This window comes from Neomonachus schauinslandi, chromosome 4 (genome assembly GCF_002201575.2).
Source record: "Neomonachus schauinslandi chromosome 4, ASM220157v2, whole genome shotgun sequence".
NCBI classification, from domain to species: domain Eukaryota; kingdom Metazoa; phylum Chordata; class Mammalia; order Carnivora; family Phocidae; genus Neomonachus; species Neomonachus schauinslandi.
The window spans coordinates 24,410,490-24,419,175 of record NC_058406.1 but is presented as its reverse complement, the minus strand read 5'-3'; positions in this window follow the sequence as shown (position 1 = coordinate 24,419,175).

The window sequence follows — 8,686 nt, the reverse complement described above, 5'->3', positions numbered from 1 at the left end:
GGATATTTCTCTTTGATATTATACCAAAACTTAACAAATGATAGTTGTGTAAAATTTAGTTTCAGTGTGGAATCTGAAACCAGTCAATTTTTCATTAAACTAAAATACATTCGTCTATCTTGCACTTTGAATGCATCTTTTATCCATGAATGATTTTGTAACACTTGGAACATAGGGTTTAGTGAGTTATACTATACAGATCTTCCAAATGTCGACATGTTATTATACAATATAAAAAAATCATACTCGTTAATGTCACCATTGATCTTATCAGAAAGTCTTTAAGTGTTGGGAAGCTACTAAGCTTACAGGGGTGGATACAAATATTCCCAAAGGCTAATTTTCACTCAAAAACTGAAATCTTATTATTAGCAGCAAATATTGTCCATTTTCCCCTTGAATCGATCAGCTCACTTCTTTTATTTTTTTTATTTTTTATTTTTTAAGATTTTATTTTTGTTTATTTGACAGAGAGACAGCGAGAGAGAGGTGGGAGAGGGAGAAGCAGGCTTCCCGAAGAGCAGGGAGCCCGATATGGGGCTCGATCCCAGGACCCTGGGATCATGACCCTAGCGGAAGGCTGACGCTTAACAACTGAGCCACCCAGGCGCCCCATCAGCTCACTTCTTTTAGAGAAAATGTCTGCAAAAAAAAAAAAATATATATATATATATATATATATATATATATATTTGCATAATCATGGTGTGTCTTTTGATCCTTCTTTCGAGTAGAAATGGTATTGAACTTGCAACTAGCAGCTAGTTCAGCTTGCAACTCAAACAATACAAGTGCTTTTCCTGAGACAACCATGGTTACTTAGGCATCTAGCGGAATTCTTCCCACTCTGTCAAAATATTTAAAAGAAGTATACTCAAGGGTAGAGATTTAATACAGTTAATAGTTTTTACTGTTTTATCAAGTCATTCTCTTTTTATGATTTTATTTATTTATTTGAGAGAGAGTGAGCACAAGCAGGGGCAGAGGGAGAGGGAGAAGCAGGCTCCCCACTGAGCAGGGAGCCCTTGGAGGGGGGTGCTCCATCCCAGGCCCCCGGGATCATGACTTGTGCCGAAGGCAGATGCTTAACTGACTGAGCCACCCAGGCGCCCCTTATCAAGTCATTCTTAAGCAAAACTGCTTTATTTATTTCCTTTGCTGTGTGGACAGGGCAGGGAGGGATACACTGATTCAAGCGTAGCTGGAGCTGGGCCTCACTTTACCCTAAGGGGCCAGCTGCTCTACCCGCCATCGCTTTCCCACCACCAAAAAAGGCAAAATAACATCTTAGTAGTATTATGAAAATAGTTTTGACTTCACAGAGCCTCTGAAAAGCTCTTGGGGATGCTCAGGGGTTTATAGACCACACTTTGAGAAGCACTGATTTTTTTTTTTTTAATTAGGCTCCATACCCAGCATGGAGCCCAATGCGGGGCTTGAATTCACGACCCTGAGATCAAGACCCTGAGATCAAGACCTGAGCTGAGATCAAGAGTCAGGTGCTTAACCAACCAAGCCACCCAAGTGCCCCACTCTTTCTTTAAATCACCTTGGTACCCTTGTCAAAAACCAATTGACCATGCACAGATTTTTATTTCTGGTTTATTTCTGGTTTCTTTATATGTTTTTACTCTCACATCTGTCCCATTGACCTATATGTCTATCTTTATGTCCAGTCTCATGTTGTCTTGATTACTGTAGTTTTGTAGTATATTTTGAAACTGGAAAGTATGAATCTTCCAACTTATTTTTTTTCAAGATTGTTTTGGCTATTTTGGATCTTTTGCATTTCCATATGAATTTTAGGATCCTCTTGTCAATTTCTGCAAAACAAGGGTGGGGAAAGCTTGGATTGTGATAGGGATTGCAATGAATCTGTAGATCGGCTGGGAAGAAATGCTATCCTAACAATATTAAGTCTTACAATCCATGAAATCAGGATGGCTTTCCATTTATTTATATCTTTTAAATTTTCTTTATGTTACTGATTTTAAGCAGAAGAGTGACATAATCTGATTTATACTTTAGGAAGATTACTCAGTAGTGTGTGGAAAAACAAATGGGGGCTAAGGGATGCTACATGAGCAAGGGTAACAATAGCAGGAACAAAGAGGAAAGCACTTGTTACAGAATCATTTATGATGTAACTCAGCAGGACTCAATGATTGTGTAGAAAGAGCAAAGTGTAAAGAATGACTCCCAGGCGACGCGCCTGGGTGGCTCCAGTCGTTAAGCGTCTGCCTTTGGCTCAGGTCATGGTCCCGGGTCCTGGGATCGAGCCCCGCATCGAGCCCCGCATCGAGCCCCACATCGGGCTCCCTGCTCGGCGGGAAGCCTGCTTCTCCCTCTCCCACTCCCCCTGCCCCTGCTTGTGTTCCCTCTCTCGCTGTGTCTCTCTCTGTGTCAAATAAATAAAATCTTTAAAAAAAAAAAAAAAAGAATGACTCCCAGGTTTTTGGCTTGGGGACACTGTGATGTCACCAACTGAGACAGAAAACACACAAGAAGCAGTTTGGGAGAAAAGAGGAAATGATCAATCAGTTGGTACATGTTGAGCTTGAGATGACTGGGACACCCAGCAGAAAGGTCAAGCGACTGGATATTTGAGTCTAATGCTCAGGGGAGCATAGTCTGGTGGTGGTGATTTGAGAATCATCATATAAAAGGAGAGCCAAGAGATGACATGAACCGGGGTGCCTGGGTGGCTCAGTTGGTTAAGCGACTGCCTTCGGCTCAGGTCATGATCCTGGAGTCCCTGGATCCAGTCCCGCATCGGGCTCCCTGCTCGGTGAGGAGCCTGCTTCTCCCGCTAACCCTCTCCCCTCTCATGTACTCTCTCTCTCTTATTCTCGCTCTCTCAAATAAATAAATAAATCTTTAAAAAAAAAAAGAGATGACATGAACCAACCAATGGGAACAATAAAGGAAGCAGAAACAGGGCGCCTGGGTGGCTCAGTTGTTAAGTGGCTGCCTTCGGCTCAGGTAGTGATCCCAGGGTCCTGGGATCAAGCCCCGCATCTGGCTCCCTGCTGCTCCCTGCTGCTCGGCGGGAAGCCTGCTTCTCCCTCTCCCATTCCCCCCGCTTGTGTTCCTTCTCTTGCTGTGTCTGTCAAATAAATAAATAAATCTTTAAAAAATAAAAAATACAGGAAGCAGAAAGGATGCAAAAGATTACCAATATGTAAAAGGTAGAGCACAGGGCACCTGGGTGGCTCAGTAGGTTAAGCAACCGACTCTTGATTTCAGCTCAGGTCATGATCTCGGGGGTCCCGAGATCAATCCCTGCATCTGGCTCTGTGCTCAGCGGGAAGTCTATTTGGGATTCTTTTCCTCTCCCTCTGCCCCTCCCCCTGAGCACGTGCTCTCTCTCTCTCTCTCAAATAAATAAATAAATGTTAAAAAAAAAAATAGGGGCGCCTGGGTGGCTCAGTTGGTTGAACGTCTAACTTTAGCTCAGGTCATGATCCCAAGATCCTGGGATCGAGGCCCGCATCGGGCTCCCTGCTCCACAGGAAGTCTGCTTCTCCCTCTCCCTCTGCCCCTCCCTCTGCTGCTCCCCCTGCTTGTGCTCTCTCATTCTTACTCTCTCTCAAATAATAAATAAATAAAATCTTTTAAAAAAATAATAAATAGGGGCGCCTGGGTGGCTCAGTTGTTAAGTGTCTGCCTTCGGCTCAGGTCATGATTCCAGGGTCCTGGAATCGAGCCCCGCATCGGGCTCCCTGCTCGGCGGGAAGCCTGCTTCTCCCTCTCCCACTCCCCCTGCTTGTGTTCCCCTCTCTCCTTGTGTCTCTCTCTGTCAAATAAATAAAATCTTAAAATAATAATAATAATAATAATAATAAATAAATAAATAAATAAATAAATGTAGAGCAGATCACAAATAGTCCACAAAGGACCATTTGCAACAACATGCATGGATCTAGAGAGTATAATGCTAAGCTAGATAAGCCAGTCAGAGAAAGACAAATACTGTGTGATTTCATTCATATGTGGAATTTAAGAAACAAAACAAAGAACAAAGGAAAAAAAAAAAAGACAAACCAAAACATAGACTCTTTTTTTCTTTTTTAAAGATTTTATTTATTTATTTATTTATTTATTTGTTGGAGGGAGAGAGAGAGAGAGAGAAAACAAGCAGGGGGAGTGGCAGGCAGAGGGAGAAGCAGACTCCCCGCTGAGCAAGGAGCCCTTGGAATCATGACCTGAGCCCAAGGGAGACTCTTAACAGACTGAGCCACCCAGACGTCCCCAAACCACAGACTCTTAACTGCAGGGAACAAACTAGTGGTTGCCAGAGGGGAGGTGGGGTGGGGCATAGGGGAAGTAGGGGTTGGAAGCCCTGAGTAACGTATAGAATTGGTGAATCACTATATTGTACATCTGAAACTAATAGAACACTGTATGTTAACTATACTGGAATTAAAGTTAAAAAAAAAAAAAAAAGTGCCCAAAGGAGACTGAGAAGGAACAAGCAGGAAGAACCAGGGTGCTGAGTGCCGGGGCAGCGGCTAATAACAAGCAGCCACGCGCTGAACCGCTTCCATTGGATTCACCGAGTTAGAAGGCGCTGGTGGCCTACGCAGGGATCTTCCAGCAGGGGGCTGAGCCATGTTGCTGTGGAGGAGGACGAGGGGGTAGCTGAGAAGATGGAGGCAGCACAGAAGGATAATTCATTCCAGAAGTTTGGAGGGGAACGGAAAGGAAACAAAAAAGAAGTGACTAGAAATGTAAAGGGAGTTGAGGGGAGGGGGTGTGGTCTTAGGATAGAAGAGACTTGGGTGTGTTTAGGGGCTGGTGGGGAGCACTAGCCGAAAGGGGGAGGATGAGGGAGGCAGTGGGGTCCATGAGGAGCTGGGGGCGAGCCTGGGAGGAGGAGAAAGCAGGTGAGGGGGTTTGGAATAGTGCTTTTTAAATATGAATGGGTGCACCCATCACACACCTCAAATCTCCCCTCTCCTCCCCAAGTCCAAGTCCCGCCTTCGCATTCCTCACCCAGACCATGGCACTGGCCTTCAGATGCTCAGCCTTGTGGTGCAGGCTCACTGGACAAGCGGGAACTGAACCGAAGGAAAGAGAATGAGCCAGGAGCCTCTGTGAAGTCAGGGGATGAGGCACTGGGAGGCAGAAGACAGGCATGCTGCGGGAGGGGCCCTGGTGGGACCCTTGAGGCCGGGGTTCCAGAGGGGCCCATTCAAGCCGTGGCCCCGGACAGCACAATGGGGTCCCGATGAAGGTCACTGAGGAGGTCGAGGAAGGGTGTCATTTGCATGGATGAGCAGGACATTAGGACAGATCACATGACAGAAATTCTGAAACCCAAGTCCTTGCTGGGTGGAAGGGGGTGACCGGGAGGGCACTAGGTCAGCGTGAGGAGAGGGCTGGCAGAGTAGAGCCAGGAGGCAGGAGTCTCAGAGAGGGAGAAAATGACATACATGCACGGGAGAAAACCCTCCAAAGTGTGAGTGGGCGTCGTCCGTGAGGGCAGGGAGGACGGTGGGCCGTTCCGATTTCTTCTTTACTCTTTCCTGTTATTTCCTCCAAGTTTCCTACAATGATTTTTTTTTTTGTAGAAACGTAAAAGATAGGGGGAAAAAATACAAATAACAAACGCCCCCGTTCACAGCATCTAGAATCTGCCATCGTAAACATGCCCAAGTCCCCTGTGAGTCCCTCCTCCCCTCAGACGAGCACGATCAGTAGGTTTTTTTTTAAGCACATGTACACACACACCCATAGTAGGTTTGTGTACGTGTATATACACACGTAAAACAGAAGACAGTAGGTGTGTGCCTCATTGTTTCTTTTCCATGGGGGGAGTGTTTGAATAATCAGGGGAAAGGAGCTTTTTGAAGGTGAGGAGGACACACAGGGACAGGGACAGAGGGGCCTGAACCCCCTCTCCGGCAGAGGAAGCCCCAGTCTTCAGTGCTGGGCCGCACCTGGCTGTTAAATGTTCTAGGAGGAGGGGGATTACTACTTTTATTTCTCTGGCTAGGATTCTACCCATTCTCATGTCTCCCAAGTCATTTACACCTCAGAGGTCTGGGAGGCAGGGATGGCACCCATTATCCCCATTTGACAGATGGGGAAACTGAGGCCCAGGGAATGGCAGGGAGCTGCCAGGATGTCACAGTGAGTTGGTAGAGGACAAGGGACCAGAGCTTGGCCTAGGTTTCTTTTCAGAAGCCCAGGCTGGTGCGCAGAAGGGCAGGGTAGAGGCAAGGAACATTGGGTGGGTTGGACTTTGGCCACTTGGCAATAAGGAAGAAAAATGGAAATAACTTCAGGCAGCTAAGGCTGGGCCATGGCTGGGAAACTGGGGAGAAACAGATGGGCAATTCACCTCCTCAGAGGTGAGAGCAGGCCCATCCCTGGAGGCTGGGGCTCCCCTCCCCACTGCCCCACTCCCACGGTCCCTTCCCCCACTCAGGAGTTTTCTTCACAGGTACAAAGGCTCAGCCCTACCACAAATCTTTTTTTAAGATTTTATTTACTTATTTGTCAGAGAGAGAGAGCACAAGCAGGGGGAGGGGCAGAGAGAGAGGGAAAAGCAGACTCCCCGCTGAGCAAGGAGCCTGACGTGGGCACTGGATCCCAGGACCCTGGGATCTTGGCCTGAGCCGAAGGCAGACGCTTAACCGACTGAGCCACCCAGGCGTCCCTGCTGTGTGATCTTTGAAAAGCCTTTTATCTGTCAGGGCCTCAGTTTTCTCATCTTTAAAACGGGGTAATAACCTTGAACTTAGTATTGTTCCAAGGATGGAGAGAGAGAACCCTCATCTATGAATCTGAAAGTAGAGACACGTAAGAGATCTGGGTCCCCAGCCTAATTCCCAGAAGGCCCAAATGGACTCAGTGTCAAGGGAACTGCCTGACACAATGGACAGGCCACACGCGCTCACACACGGGACATTTGGCATCGGCTTTGCAGGGACCACATGGGCTCTCCAGGGCAGCCCGTAGGGGGCAGTCTCTGTCAGCAGAAAGTTTTTAGTGGAGCGGGGCAGGGGGTAGTGATGAGGGGGCCTTTTCTTTCTCTCTTTGTAACAGAAGCAAGACATGAATCAATGTGCATTGTATGACTCCTACAATATAGCCCCATGTAAAACAAAAAGCAAAATCCTTCCCTCCCTCTCCTTGGGGCCACGCCTCTCTAGGTTGTCACTTTGGTTTATTGCTTGCTATTCGGAACAGCTCATCCATAACCATCATTAAATGCATACCCATTTTTGCACTTTTTGGTGTGTCTGATAAAGACCTAGAAATTGAATTGCTGGGTCACAAATACAAGTGTTTGACCACTACAATGCGGGTAAGTACTGCCCAACTGCCCTGCTGAAAGGCTGTCTCTAAGGACATAAAAATTCAAATGCCAGCCTGGGAGGGGATCAGCCCAAGGGCTTCCTGACCTGCCCGCATCTTGCCTTCCACCCTGAGAGTCTTCCTCCCCACTCTGCCCCTGCTGGGCACGGTCCCCCCTCAGACAGCAGATAACGGTGAAGCATGTCTGCTGAGGGGTTGGCAGACCAGCCTGCCGGACTCTGGCCATCTGCCAACACCCCAGGGGGCTCCCCAGCCCCAGTGTCAGATGGCTCTGCTCCCTCCTTTGGCTCCGTGTGCTGACCGGGATGTCTGACGCACAGGGTATATGGTTGGCACCACTACGGGTGTGCAGGAAGGGCACATCCAGTGGACATCGGTGCTCCATGCAGCAAGCCCCCCCTGCCCTTAAGGCCACTGCCCAGTGGGCTGGGGGTGCAGACCATGAACTCATGCTACCAAGATACCACGGAGGTGCCTCCCAGAGTCCTGCTCCGAGGGCCAAGAAAGCCCAGGGAGGCAGCCACAGCACGGCCACACTGGGGAAGACGGGCGCCGAGACCTGAATGGGAATCTGGGTGCCCCCTTACTCCAGCATTTCCGGCTGGGTGCTCTTGGGTGAGTCCCCTTCTAGGTGCTGAGGAGGAAACGGGAGGGCAGGGGTTCATCCTGACACATTAAAGCGGCTCAGTAACCAGGAGCCAGGATAAGCAAAGCTCCCAGTATGGGTTCCTGCGAGGTTTACACTTGGTCTTTGAAGGTAGAGAACTTCCCAAGTGTTTTCCTATCTCATTTTTTCTATCTCCTTTTGTCTCACCGCGGCCTTAAAGGACAGCAATTGTTACCCCCGATTTTTCAATGAAAGAACAGAGACCCCCCCCCCCGCCCCCCCCCCCAGACAGAGAAATAAAGCGCCTTGCTCAGCGTGGCGGACCGAAGCCTCGCAGGACAGGTAAAACTAAGGTCCAGAGAGGGAAAGTGATTTGCCTGAGGTCACACAGTAAGTCAGGGACAGACTCTGCTTCCCCAAGCAGTGCTCTTGTACCCCCACGGCTGCCCCTCCCCATCTTCTAGAAAGAAGTAGATTCTCAACCTTCACCCTGGGGGCTGCCCGGTGCAGGCGCCCCCCGGGTCACGGTAGCCACAGCCCACGCGCACACGGCCGCCATCCGGAGGACGGTGGCTCCTCGGAGCCTCAGTGTTCATCTGTGCAATGGAACCCCCGCAGAGGGGTGGGCTAAGGGGGGCGGGGGGAGGCGCCGAGGCAGGCGGCCCGGCGGGTGGGGCCAGCGCCGTGACTCAGCCGGGCGGGCCAGGAAGGGCTGCCCAGCCGGTCCGACCGGCCCGGGATGCAAACGAGCCG